The sequence below is a fragment of the Ambystoma mexicanum genome, chromosome 1q, assembly GCF_040938575.1.
Source record: "Ambystoma mexicanum isolate Mex_15411 chromosome 1q, UKY_AmexF1_1, whole genome shotgun sequence".
In the NCBI taxonomy this organism is placed as follows: domain Eukaryota; kingdom Metazoa; phylum Chordata; class Amphibia; order Caudata; family Ambystomatidae; genus Ambystoma; species Ambystoma mexicanum.
In genome coordinates this window covers 485,603,202-485,617,368 of record NC_090922.1, presented here as the reverse complement: position 1 = coordinate 485,617,368, position 14,167 = coordinate 485,603,202, and the positions used below count along the sequence as shown (strand labels likewise).

At 50.8% G+C, this 14,167-nt stretch overlaps 1 protein-coding gene across 1 annotated transcript in view; it reads right to left on the bottom strand.

Moving 5' to 3' along the window:
• LOC138529247 (phospholipase A2 inhibitor and Ly6/PLAUR domain-containing protein-like) overlaps positions 1 to 14,167 on the bottom strand; it is a 1,133,868-nt gene that overhangs the window by 452,274 nt on the left and 667,427 nt on the right. The gene's annotated exons all lie outside the window — the stretch shown is intronic.

Below are 14,167 nucleotides of genomic sequence, written 5' to 3'. Positions count from 1 at the left end.
AGAGAGGCGTGGACCGCAAGGTCCTCCAAAGCGAGTACTCCGTGCAGCGCGCATGCGCGAAGACCGCGAAACGGCCGCCCGCGCATGCGCTGACCAACCTGCCCAGGAAACCCGGAAGCGCCCGATGACCAGAACAACCCAGGAACCCCTAAGCGAAAGCGCGGGTACAGCCTCCAGGACGGGGCGCGCCGCTTCAAGTAAGTGGACCCCAATGCGGGCGGCGTGACACTATGCCCCCTCCCAGAAAGACCCGGAGCCCCCGGCTTCCAGGGACAACGAAGGAAAAAGTCACGAACCAGACGGGGCGCATGCACATGACAGCGTGGCTCCCAAGTGCGATCACAAGCAGGGTAACCCTTCCAATCAACAAGGAATTGGAGCAAGCCCCGACGAATCCGTGAGTCACATATTTCCTGTACCTCAAATTCAGGGACCCCCCGTACTTGAATGGAGGAAGGCCGAGGACTGGAACGCCCAAAGACATCCTTCACAAAGGGTTTCAAAAGGGAGACATGAAACACTGGATGCACTCGCCAAGATTGGGGTAACACCAGTCGAAAAGCAACTGAGGACAAACGTTTAGAAATCCTGAAAGGCCCATAGAATCGGGGTGCCAATTTGGTGGGCAGATTGCGTACTGGCAAGTTCTTAGAGGACAACCAAACCAAATCGCCCACCTGGAGATCCGGCTCCGTAGTCCGACACTTGTCTGCCTGCTTTTTCATGCGCTTCCGTGTCTCAACCAGGGTACCCCGGGCCAGGTCGTGCTGCTTTTGGATGTCAGAAATCAATTGATCCGCAGAAGGAACAGCACTAGGTAGTACTGGAGTAAAAGGAACCAACTTGGGATGTAGTCCAGTAGAGCAAAAGAAAGGGCTGATACCAGTAGCAGTATGCGTTGCGTTGTTATAGGACACCTCAGCCAAATCAAGATTCTTCACCCAGTTGGATTGAGTAGCATTGGCATAACAGCGTAGGTACTGCTCAAGAGTTTGGTTAGTTCTCTCCGTCTGTCCGTTTGTGTGCGGATGATAACCAGAACTCAAGGCTCTGCGGATACCAAGATGATTGCACAATTGATGCCAAAACGAAGAGAGAAACTGCGAGCCACGATCAGAGATGATCTTCTCCGGTAATCCATGTAGCCGGTAAATGTTGTGTAGAAATGCCAGAGCCATCTGAGAGGAGGTAGGTATCTTAGAAAAAGGAATAAAGTGAGCATACTTCGTGAAACAGTCCACTACTACCATAATGCAAGTATTGCCCTCAGAAGGCGGAAGCTCGACAATAAAGTCAGTGGCGATGGTGTGCCATGGGTAAGGCGGTGTTTCAGTAGGCTGAAGCAATCCCAAAGGTTTTCTTCTTAGCGTCTTAGTTTGAGCGCAAACTGGACAACTCTCCACGTACCTCTTGACCTCCTTAGCCCAACCCGGCCACCAGAATTGTCTGGAAACCAGCTCCTGAGTGGCCTTGACGCCACGATGACCACCAACATGTGAATCGTGTAACCCTTGAAGGATGTCTAACCGGAGTGAACACGTCGGTAAGTACAGACGTTTCAAAAAGAACAAAAGAGCGTTGTGTTCAGTGATCTGTGATCGCTTCAGAATGTCGACTCGATCAGGGTCCACCAATGTTTCTTGTACTATTCTCTGCAGATGAGGAGAAATCGTCAAAAGAAAATGCTTAGGAGAAATCAATGGAGTGTTCTGACTGCAATCCTTCTCTTCCTTCTCCAGAGAGCGCGATAAGGCGTCAGCCTTCAGGTTCTGAGAGCTGGGGATGTAAGAAATGTTGAAGTCGTAGTGAGAAAAGAAAAAAGCCCACCTGGCCTGGCGAGCGGTGCGACACTGCAAGGATCGTAAAAATTGCAGGTTACGATGATCAGTGCGGACTTCTACAGAAAAACGACCTCCCAGCAAGTGGTGCCTCCACTCCTCAAACGCAGTCTTAATGGCCAAGAGTTCCTTCTCTATGACAGCGTAGTTCTGTTCACTCGGAGCGAGCTTTCGTGAGAAATAGGCCACCGGGTGTTCTTCGTCAGATATTGGATGCTTCTGTAGGAGAACAGCGCCAACAGCGAAGTTGGAAGCATCAGCCTCAACGATGTAAGGCATCTCGTCGTTGGGATGACGTAAAACAGGAGCTGTACTGAACGCCGTCTTCAAACGGTTGAAGGCTGCTAACGCCTCTGAATCCCAAAGGAACGGAGTCTTAACGCTGGTCAAACGAGTCAACGAGGCCGTGATACGAGAAAACTGAGGAATGAAGCGCCGATAAAAATTGGCGAATCCCAGGAATCTTTGGAGGGACTTCAAGTCATGAGGTTGTTTCCAGTCTCGGATTGCTTGTACTTTATCAGAATCCATGTGGATTCCAGCCTCGCTGATTACATACCCCAGAAACTCCATCTTGTTCCGATGAAATGAACATTTTTCAGCTTTGGCGAACAATTGATACTGTGATAAACGTAGAAGGACCTCTCGTACATGTGAAACGTGTTCCTCCGGATTTTCTGAGAAGACCAGGATATCATCCAGATAAACCCAAACCGAGATGCCAATCAAGTCACTGAAGATGTGATCCATGAACCGCTGGAAGACGGCCGGGGCATTACACAACCCGAAGGGCATTACCCTGTATTCGTAATGCCCAAATGGAGTCTTAAAGGCCGTCTTCCACTCGTCGCCCTCCTTGATTCTGACTAAATGGTAGGCTCCCCGAAGGTCTAGTTTGGTGAACTCTCTGGCTGACCGTAATGACTCCATGATGTTTCGAATCAAAGGTAACGGGTACCTGTCCTTAAGGGTGATGTCATTCAATTGACGATAATCGATACATGGCCGTAGAGTGCCCTCCTTCTTCTTCACAAAAAACAGCGGGAATCCCGCGGGGGATTTGGAAGGTACGATGTATCCTTTCTTGACACAATCATCCAAGTAGTTCCGAAGTACCAGTCTTTCGGTCTGAGTCAAGGAATAAACCTTCCCATGTGGGATCACCGCACCCGGGATCAGGTCAATGGAGCAATCAAAAGGTCTGTGAGGTGGAAGGGGTATGTCTCCAGGCTCAGAAAATACTGTCCTCAGGTCAGCATACGCATGTGGAATCTGGGACAAGGAGCACAAACCAAGTGGGTTCTTACCAGTGGTAAGAGAGGTTGAGGTTGGTGACTTCAATGACGTGCTGGAACCACAACATTCCTGAATACAAAGAGTAGAGGTAAACTCTAGAATACGAGACTTCCAATTGATCGAGGGATTGTGTCGCTGAAGCCAAGGTAATCCCAACACCACTTGATATGAAGGCGATTTGATGACATCGAGGGCAATTTTCTCCTCATGAGCCTCGATTCGCAATAGCATGCCAACTGTATGCAATCGTATAGTTCCGGAAGATAGAGGTGTACCATCAATGACCTCCACAGGTATCGCATCTCTTCTGGTAAGCAATGGTATGCCGTTGTTGATGGCGAATTCCTTATCAATATAATTACCGGAAGCCCCACAATCCAATAATCCATGAACATCAATTGTCTTCTCCTGCCACTTCAGACTGATTTTCAAAATCATCAAGACGGCTGGCTGCATAGGCGGAAATGCTGTACTGGCACAAGAAAGGACTTGTAGCAAAGAAGGACCTGTCGTAGCCTTTCCAATAGACGACAGGTCTCCTAGTTTCCCCCTTTCTTGATAGGACGCAAAGGACAGGTACCCAGATAGTGACCGGCAGCTCCACAGTATAGACACAATCGCAGACTTCTTCTGCGCTTCTTCTCTTCTTCTGATAAGGGACCCCTTACTGCACCTAATTGCATTGGTTCAGTAGAGGAATCCGAAGGTACTGGCAGTCCAGTCGGTAGGGTTGAAGGCCTGGGGAACACCTTCTCAAAGCGACGTCTCTCACCCTTTCTCTCGGCCAATCTCTGGTCTATCCTCAAAACTTGTTCGATAAGTTTCTGTAGATCTTCGGGTTCAGGAATGTGCAACAACTCGTCCTTGTATTCCTCTCTTAATCCCCGGCGAAACAAGGTCTTCTGTGTTTTCTCTGGCCATAGGGAATCAGTCGCCAGTTGACGAAAACGGCTGATATAAGTTATTATATCGGAATTTGCCTGTTGAATATCCATCAATAGATTCTGTGCTGTGGAAGCCAGATTAGGAGACTGGAAAACATCCAAGAACGCTTTTTCAAAGGCCAAGAAATCGCTAAGAATGGGGCTATTAGTAACAACCAGGGGTGTAGCCCAAGCAAGAGCATTCCCAGATAAATTGCCCAAAATGTAGCCGATCTTGGCTTTATCATTGTTGAAATGAGTCGAACGGTAGAGGAAATGTATCCGACAATGATTGCAGAATTCACCCACACGTCTGGGATCTCCATCGAACTTGATGGGTGCGGTGTGGGCCATGGTGTTTTCAGACTGTGGAGATGCCCCTATGTTCTGTGTCACCATTTGACGTAAAGTCACGTTCTCCTGACGGAGTGCTGTCATCTCAGCACGAAGAGCTTGTACTTCAATACGAAGACCTGGGTCCTCTTCCATCTCAGAGTCCGAAGTATCCGAAGGCAGGCGTCTCAATCTGTTATAGACTGCGTCACGAGGACGTTGCGTACCTGTTCGTCTGGTTGAAGACCTTGATGATGATGCCAGGCTGTCAGGAGTCCTGCGTCGATGTGGTTGATGACGCGAGAAGCCAGCCCAGCTCCCGCCCGAATGGAACCGGGTTGGAGATGAACCAGCTCCTAACGCCACGAGTCTGCTCACCCCTGATTAACGTGGCGTCAGGACAGTGCAAGCACTGACAGGGGGAGCCTTTCCAGATGACGATACTGAGTCCCAAGGAAGACTGGATCCGGAAGATGGAAGTCCCAAGGAAGACTGGATCCGGAAGATGGAAGTCCCAAGGAAGAGGACACAGTGGAAGTTGGTAGGAGGCAGGATGGCTCACAAGGTAGACACAAGGCAAGGCAACTACAGATGTACCCGAGGGTACCAGGAACAAGGAGGACAAGAATCAGGCAACAGGTAAGGAAGGCACAAGGAACCGGCGAGGAAACACGATCCTAATCAAACCGCGTTGAGACGCAGTTTGAATGAACAACCGGGCTCCTTTAATAGGACTGCCAACCCCTAGGAGGCTTGGAACGCAAGCCGTGCCGTCTCCCAAGCGTTGGTTGGCTCGGAGAGAGGCGTGGACCGCAAGGTCCTCCAAAGCGAGTACTCCGTGCAGCGCGCATGCGCGAAGACCGCGAAACGGCCGCCCGCGCATGCGCTGACCAACCTGCCCAGGAAACCCGGAAGCGCCCGATGACCAGAACAACCCAGGAACCCCTAAGCGAAAGCGCGGGTACAGCCTCCAGGACGGGGCGCGCCGCTTCAAGTAAGTGGACCCCAATGCGGGCGGCGTGACAAGGAGTCAGACACACAGACATTTTAAGTGTTTTATTTAAATAATAAGGAATATGCCTAACTCGCCTTATCGCTACAGGGATGTTCCCTGCCTAACCAAACTAAGGGTGCTCGTCTGTCGTCAACAGTCCAAAAATCATTTCATTTTCAGTCTAAAAACCTACCTCTGTCTGACCCTATCACTTGAACTAATTAAATAAATTACCAAAATATACATCTTCTGGCACTTTTACTTTAGCCGGATGTCTGCGCTGTACTGCAGTGTTTATTCGAATGTAAGAAGTCGGATAATGCCACTTAGCTGCAAACAAGTCAATCGAGACTATTCTTCCTGATTCACAGTGTCTTTTTCATGAGCTTCCGTAGCTCCTGGTATATAGGCATAGGTCTGGTGCTCCAGCAAGTACAAGACCCATCAATGTCCTTGATATCCTCTTTACTATATTTGCTGAATGTAATCTCTTACAGTTCATCTTTTTATGTTTAGTCATTCAAATTCTTTACAGCCAACTCTCCTTTGGTTGGGGTTTGATATACCCTTAATAATGGTGTGGCTCCAACACTCCTGGGGCCTCAATATTGGGGTCCACTCTCTCTTTCCTAGATTTCTCGGATTGATACTTAGACTTAATACGGAGCGCTTCTTCAGTCTCTTAAAAATGGACTCCAGTTTTTATAAACAATTATACGTGGTGATCTTCGTTGATCTCTCACAATTGGTATACTTGTTCTTTCACAATGTAGGTGTCTTTCACCCCATAGGTTTATGCTATCTTATAACCCCCAATCAATTTTGGTTTTCCCTCCTCAAATAGATATACTTGGGCTTCCTTAATGCCTCACATTCAATATTGCAGACAACGTTCCTTTGTATTTCCCAATTTAAATACGGGGGCTTGCTCAATGCCAGACAGCCATTACTGTCAACATCCGTCCTTGGTATCTCCCAATATGCACATTCATATTTTCTCAATCATCCAAAGGCATTGCAGTTCCTCTCAATTAATGAGTATAGTCCTGGTTGTCTCCCATTTCCTGTTCCACCCTGGTACCATCTCTCCATGTGAGTGCCTATTCGTGGCTTGGCATCCGTACAGGTTGGTTTCTTCGATTCCGTCTCCTCTTTCTCGGTTTCACGTCAGACTCACTCTCTGCGTCTCGCTATGTTGGTGTGATCGGCGTAGGTCTGCCGACGGGAGATGTCTCTCCAATTTCCTCAGGTCTTGGCGTTGTTGATCGGGCCCCAGACCCACCACTGCTTTCCTGGGGTCATGCCACCAAACCGGAAGTCTCCAAGACTTCATCCTGATGGCGTCTTCCCTGCTGTTAGCTGCTCCAGGTCTCAGGCATCTTCCTTTGGCATTCTCGCCTTTTCGGATTGCCGCAGGCTCTGCAGCTCCACACTGCTCCACCCCTTCAAGGCGTAGTTACGGTAGAGGGCTTCCCCTGTGTATGGCTCTCTCTCCTCCTCTCTGATTGATGCGCCCTGGTTACACATGAGTTGAAGCTCAAAGGGCCTTTTTCGCCATGCGTCTTATTTGATCCAGTATCACTTGAAGACAAACAAAAGGAAGGCACATTACTTGTGACTGAAGGCAATCCCATGTAGGTAGATAGTGTTGCTGGTATAGGGAGTTTCTTGCGGGAATGAGAGTCCTTCTCCCCTAGAAGGGAGTCACTCCTAGTATGGTCCTACTTGCCCAGACCCCTAGAGAGGGTCTTGCGGATTGGGCTCACCCCCCAGCCTCAAAAGAGGTGGCTTTCCCTGGGGACAAGGGAGGGAATATTCTCGATTCATCACATATCCTATCTAGCAATAGCCTCAGGAAAATAAAATCGATTTTTCCGAGGTGTGCAATTCCTTGTAGCTTTTCCATCAGGATGACACCAGGGAATCCAATAGAAATACCGCCCTATTCTAGTAGAAAGTATAATCAATTAAATTACTGAGCCTGTTACATCTCAGGGAAGCAATCTGTAGTTTCTGGCATCGTAGTCATGTGCATTTTATAATCCACAAATTACTTGTTTGATCTGATGGAATATATTGATAAGTGTTTGATAAAGATCTTTACTTTGTACTATTTTATTGATGGTTATTTATTCTTACCATTCATTTGTTTCAAATTAGGATTTGTTTTCCTGATCCCTAGTGACACGATCCTTCAGCTAGCGCCACTTCTCCCAGGGGAGAACCCCTCTCCATGAGGCTAGGGAGGTGAGGCTGGTAAACAATAGTCCAGCTAAGGGTGGTAACATGCGGGAGGATCTCATGGAGAGAGAGTCCTTTCCTGTGGATAAGGACGTGATTGGGAGGCACAGCCCCTTTAAACCCCAACCTGGTAGGCCGACTGTGATGCTGGAAATTCATGTGGGACTCCTGGCGGTGCAGCTCTCTCTCTTTTGGTTTGGTGAACGGACCCGTGGGATACGCTTATGGCACCCATGGGTGGGGGTACAACCCTGCGCCCCTAGTGTATGTTTTTGGGCACCTGTGGGTGGCCCACAGAGCAGGGTATGGGCTTGTGGCAGCTCCATGCTGAAATTGACAGGTGCGCGGAGTATCCTCTATTTTGGGATACCCCGGCCCTGCCATTGGGATCAGTTGATTCCTGATGGAAAACAAGATGGCCCCTGTGGCCTCTTGCTTTCTATTACCCATTACCTTGTTTTCCCAAAGTCCTGGGAAGCCCTGTCCCTGCCCCTTCTCCCTGATTGGCTGTTGAGTGGAAATGCCATATATGGTGTTGTGAAGGCCCGGCCAGACTAGCAGGAGCCTTCCCGGTGATGTATGTTGTGGGTACCTCCTGTGAGTGGGACCTGGGTGAATAGAGTGTGTGACGAATATGCATTCTGTGTTGTGGATGTCTAGTATCTGGTGGTTGACACAATGACTGAGACAGCCCTGCCCGAAACCGGTATGAATGCAGCTTGGAGTGTTGAATGGCTCGGTACTTGTCCCAATACACATAACTTGTTGTGAGTGTCTGGAGAGAAGTGAATGGCCTGAATACCTCGTGTGCCTGATTGGCTGCCTGCCTGCATGAATGCCCTTAGTCGTGATTGGATGCTTGAGTGTGACCCAGCGGAATGAATGGGAAATCAACAGTATATCTGGGGACCTCTCACTGCTAGGAATCGTGTTCAGAAGCTGAAGTCCACTACGAGTAACTGAAGCTTGACCTTGAAGCCCTGCTGGACGAGAAGAAGTGCTGTTGCTCTCCTTCCCAATCTGAAAGCTGCTGTGCCTCCAAGGACTGACCCAGAGAGGACCTGGTAAGGTGCCCTCTTCCCGAGCTACGAGGGACTATCGTGCACAGCTGATCTTTGCCAAAGCTCCCTGGTAGACAGACCTTCGACAGGCTGCCGACCCGAGACGGGGACTGCTGCGGAAAATCAAAGAGAAGCACTCTGACTGTTGTCCGCCACTGTCGACGACTTCCGTCGCCGACCGGATTCGCCGTGCTCCCGTTTGCCTAAGAACTTCAATTGATCATCGGACGCTCTGGTCCGCATCGTCGCCCGCTTTATCCCGCTGGAGAAGGCCTGACCGTCGAGGCGCCGAGGAGCATCCGCCGGTGGGTTTCCCGCCACCTAAGGACCACAGAGTGTCATGACCGCAGCCTCCAAGGAGTCAGGTTTAGCCCAACTGCCTCGGAAGCTGGGTCACAACTTCATTTCCAGGCACCCATCGGCTCCCATAGGGGCCTTATGGACCTTGTCCTGGCGCCAGTGGCGCCAGGCTCATAAGGGGACCCAGTCCCGGCACAGGACGTGCCGGGCTCATGATGTAAGGAATGGTGCTTGGGTGGACCTACCGGCTGCAGACCATGCTGCTCACTCACCTGCAGGATGAAATCCTCATCCATCCATGGCTGGAACTACTTTACCTTCTGGGTGTGGCCAGCACCACTCCCTGGGACTGGATACTGGAACTATTCTGGAAGCCGGGACTTCTTACCTGGGCGAGGCTGCTGTGGAAGGAGACACCTAAGCACTCCAGTAGGACTATTTAAACCACGCCCGATCAGAGCAACGTGCTTCGCGTTATTCTGCAATAGCAGCAGGACGCTCACCGTGTCAGCTCCAGAGATTCTTCAACTTCTGCATCTAGGGAAGAGAAATCCGTAATCTTACCTTCTGAAATACCATCTTCGTCTTCTGCAGCACCTGAGAAGGGAAAAGAACACCAGGTTAGCACGAGATAAAAACCAGCGCAGCACTTACCCAGTCCATCGGTGCATCTCAAGCCACGGGCTGCAGCTTTCCATTTTTCGGCACCCTGTGGAAGCAAGGACATTGGGTAGTAACCACCGTGAAACTTTCCTTACCTGCGCTGCATTCTTCTCGCCTCCGCCGACGCTGCTGCTCGCATCTGCAAAACAAAAGGACATCATTAAGAAATACAAAACACCATCTATACGCACGTGTTTTGGGCAGCTCTCATCTTTCTCACTCCTCGGCGCATTCCTCGACATCTATTTTTCTACCCAGCTGCTTCTGCAACCTGAAAAAGGAAAAGAGACATTAAGAAGTGCTTTTAACTTCGAATTGACATTTTCTACTTACTTGCCTGCAATACCTTCGCCATTCCATCACTCTCCGGACCTCCATATTCAAGCAACCGCCGTTCGTGCTGCTAACGACGGCCTAGCTCCAAATCTTCATCCTCTGCAACCAAGAGGCTGGACAATTAACCAGTGAAGTAACTGGCTTCGGCGCCCCTGCACAGACGAAGGATGGAGAGCTCCGCTTTCACCTATATAAGGTGAGCACATTTGGCCTACGAACTACTTGGGGAGTACCAGGAAGGGGAGTCAGCTTTCCCAGTCAGGCTTATATATCCTTATTAACCCCTTGCTCTCCTAATTGCAGACACCTCACCCTTCAGATCAAGATCTCAGTGAGGAAAGGGCCTTTCCAGGGTGGCATTCGAGGCCTGCGAGTGACCCTAGAAGACTCCGAGAACCCCCAGCCCAGACCTGCGCCTCCGAGGGATTCAGGTGAGCGTTACACAGAGACGCCGACGACTCGACGCCCTTGCTGGGCGACAGTTCTTCACCATCTCTTTGCGGTCCAGAACTATCGTCACCGAGGTGCCCTGCACGCCTCTTCCTTGCAGGACGCCAACGCTCTGTCGTTGACGAGCACCGCTAGGAACGAAGCTGCTACTTCACTGCCATAGTTCAACCTGTTCGCCATCGTACGTTCGACGACCCGTGACTCCTGCCTTAAAGGGAGGGCACTCAAGAAGGGCCGTCGATTCCCCGACACCGAACGCCGAGTTCCTCGACACCTCTCGACGATCCGTGGCTCCTGCCTTAAAGGTAGTCACTCAAGAAGGATCGGTCGACGCATCGTCGGAGAACTCTACTCCACCAGCTACATTGGGGGGGTAAAACCTTAATAGGAGGAAATAAGACTATTGAACTTTACATGGACTGGGCTTGTGCTATATATCTTTATTTACAGGTTGCCCAGGTGGGGGGGGATCTCCACACAGAACTGTGCCTATTGGTAGGGGTCAGAATTCTGCCTATTGTTTCTACCATCTTGCGTTCCTTCCTATCTCTATTGCTGGTTTCCTTGTTATTGATCTGTGTGACATTTTAACCGTACCGTTGATGCACTTTAATGAGATTTGATAACATTGGTGGTACCACTTTAGAATTGTATATATTTATCATTATTGACTTCCGAATACAAAGTGCGTTATTGTGATCGTGTACATACCTTTGAATATTAATTATATAAAGACTGTGTTTTCAGTAATACAGTGTGTGGACATTCCTTTGTGGGGGTTCGGGGACTACACTGTACTTAAGAACCAGCCTGCATCACCTCCTGAGAAGCTAGGCCTTGATTGCTCGACTACGTTACCAATGATAGAGAATCTTGGCTGGGGTCCTCTGTGCCTCTCCTCTACCATATAGAGAGCGGAAGTACAGACACCCCCTACCAGTCTTTACACCGACGATAGTACCTGAACCCTATCAGTCTAAACGCATGACCGACACCATGTATTATTGTGAAACATCAAACCATCCTGATGTTTTAGGTACTAAGATGAAGAAGCACTCGAGAACGATGCAAGCGACCGGGAAAAGTACTGTAACACCTGTAGTCAATGAAATGAAGGTTATGTCAGGGCAGGCCCTACCATAACAGGGCTTCAGAAACTAAGGCGGAAGGGTACCGAGGAGAATACAGAGGAGTTTATCAGAGAGTATTTCGGAATCTGAGAGAGAAAACGAGACAGAATAGTCGAGGAAGAAATCAAGAACCAGATGGAAGGCGAGAGAAAACCTAGAGGCATGCTCTGGAAGCTGGAGCTAGAGACGTGGAGGGTGTGGATCAAGGGAACGCACAAGGACGTCTCACAAGCTGACGGGGTGTTGGCCGGGGAAAGAGCAGAAACAAAGAAGGCAATAGGCGTCCCGCATGGAGGCAGAAACCCAAACATTTTACATATGAAACTTGGTCACTGGTAGGTGAGAATCAAGTCCAACAAGAGGAGGAGTGGCAGAACACCCCGGTTAACCATAAGTATATTGTCCTTGGGGGGCGTTGCAAGGCGACCATGTGATAGGGAAGCATCTTGTCAGAGCTCCCGCATACTCCTGAAGGTCGATTAGAAAAGCTGGCTTAAAACATCACAGCAACCCGAGAAACTTGAGGGAAAGGTGCCCGAAGGGTCGAGGCTTAGCTGTGGAGAGACTGGGGCGAAATCGACAGGAGGACAGAACAGGAGAGGGCCCGCAGCGAGATCCGCGCCACCTCACAAAATGGCAGACGCATTGCCGAGCTGGTGAGCCATAGCGAGAACGGCCCCGAGTGAGGCAACGCAGTAACCAGAAGCAAATCCAGAGACCGTACGGAGGAGCAGAAAAGCCCTCCAAGCTACAACCGGATGCTTTCCTGGGACAGAGGGCGAACCTTGGGCCATCCCCGGAGAGGTTGGCGGTTTGGGATGTCGGAAGGGCTCGAGCAAGGAAGACCAGGCCCCTGGTGCGCCACACAGAGCAAGAAGACGACCCGCGACGGGGACGCAGAATGTGAGGTGCCCAGACGAAGAGCCCGCAACACCAGAGCCGCAGATTGAGGAATTGAGTGGTGGTTAGCAGCACCCATGAGACTCGGACATTGGGAAGGACCGAGGACTGTGAGCACTCCGGAGGCCCCGCACCAGCGTCAAAGGGGACACAGAGCGAGACCAAGCGGCTCCGGGAGCCAGGCCAGCAGGGACACAGACCTGGAAGGGGGACCCCATCAAGGCGAGCTGCGATCCTTACAGCAGGCTCCCCAGGCGTGACGGCATATCTCCACGGACGACCGAGCGGAGGCACCACCCAGCGCCAATGAGGACAGACAGAGCACATCCGCACATAGGTGGCCACGGAGAGGGAGAGACCAGGCGGAGAGGGCGGGGGCCTCGGCCCACCCCAAACAGACACAGCAAGCACACAGTAAGAGCATTATTGGAGGCAGGCCCCCCGGGGAACCAGGAACCACTAGCACCTTAATGCCCCCAGGAGAAAAAGGTGTGAGCGGGCACGAGACGCCCAAGGGACAAACCAAACTGTTAAGACCTCAGACACCTGCTATAATCACTACCTAGCGGACCGCTGGCAATGTAAGTGCTAGCGGGGACTGCCGGAGCAAGGCGGAGGCACCCCGAACAAAGGAACAGCTACCCACCGGACACAATAACACAGCCCCCTGAGGGATCAGTGCGGCAAGGCAAACACACATTATGTGGGAGGCCACAGTCCACGGGCCTTTCACCACACATCTGCTAGAAGGAGCCACCCCGACCCAGCTTCGGCAAACCTATAAGGGGGACGAATAAAGGAGGCCAAACAGCCCGATAGCGGAGGGAGGCTGATACAGGCACAAAAGGACCCAGAGACCAAGGCTATCTGGCATCTGAAGCGCAACCAGGGGCCACACCAGAAGATAAGGCGGATCAGCGCTGCAAGGCAACAAAAGCATATTACGTGGGAGGCTCAGTCCACGGCCCAGGATCACAAATCCGCAAGCAGGAAAAGAGTATGGCATCAGAGATACGGATAAAAAAGAACGGAAAAATAGGGAAGCCAAGAATGAGGCTGGGTTACTAGACTGCAGCAGCAGGGACAAGACAGATGCAAGGGGACCCAAAGACTACGGTCACAAAGTATTAACACACAGTAAAAGAACCACACCAACTGACAGGGCGGACCAGCCTTGCAAGACAAGCAAACCTACGTGGGAGACCATAGCCCACCAGTGTACAATAATGCATCGGCTGTGGGGAAAAGAGCAAACCTGGCAACAAACATACAGATAAGGGGAATGCCCTGATAAAAGCCCACATAAGGGAGACCTAGCCTAACGGTTTAGGGCATCACAATATATGCCAATAAAAGGGTGCCTGGACCCGGGACAGGCGAGCAGACGGCAGAAGAAAGCTGGGACAAAATTACAGGTGCCCCGTAATGACAACCCACGACCAACAGGGCCCTGTTAGCACCAAAGGGTAGAGACCACAATGGAACAAGGAGAGCAAACAACGAGGGCATGTACCAGGAAGCCCGAAGCGTCACAACAACACGGTCCCACTCCACAAGGAGAGACATCGGAGAGCAGAGATAGTGCCGGGACGCTAGCCGGACACACAGCAGCGGCAGGGAGGAAGCAAGACTGGGACCCCGCCGCAAGAGACAAGGCACCCCCCAGTATGGGCATGTCGGAAAAGCAGAAAGGGGGAAGGAA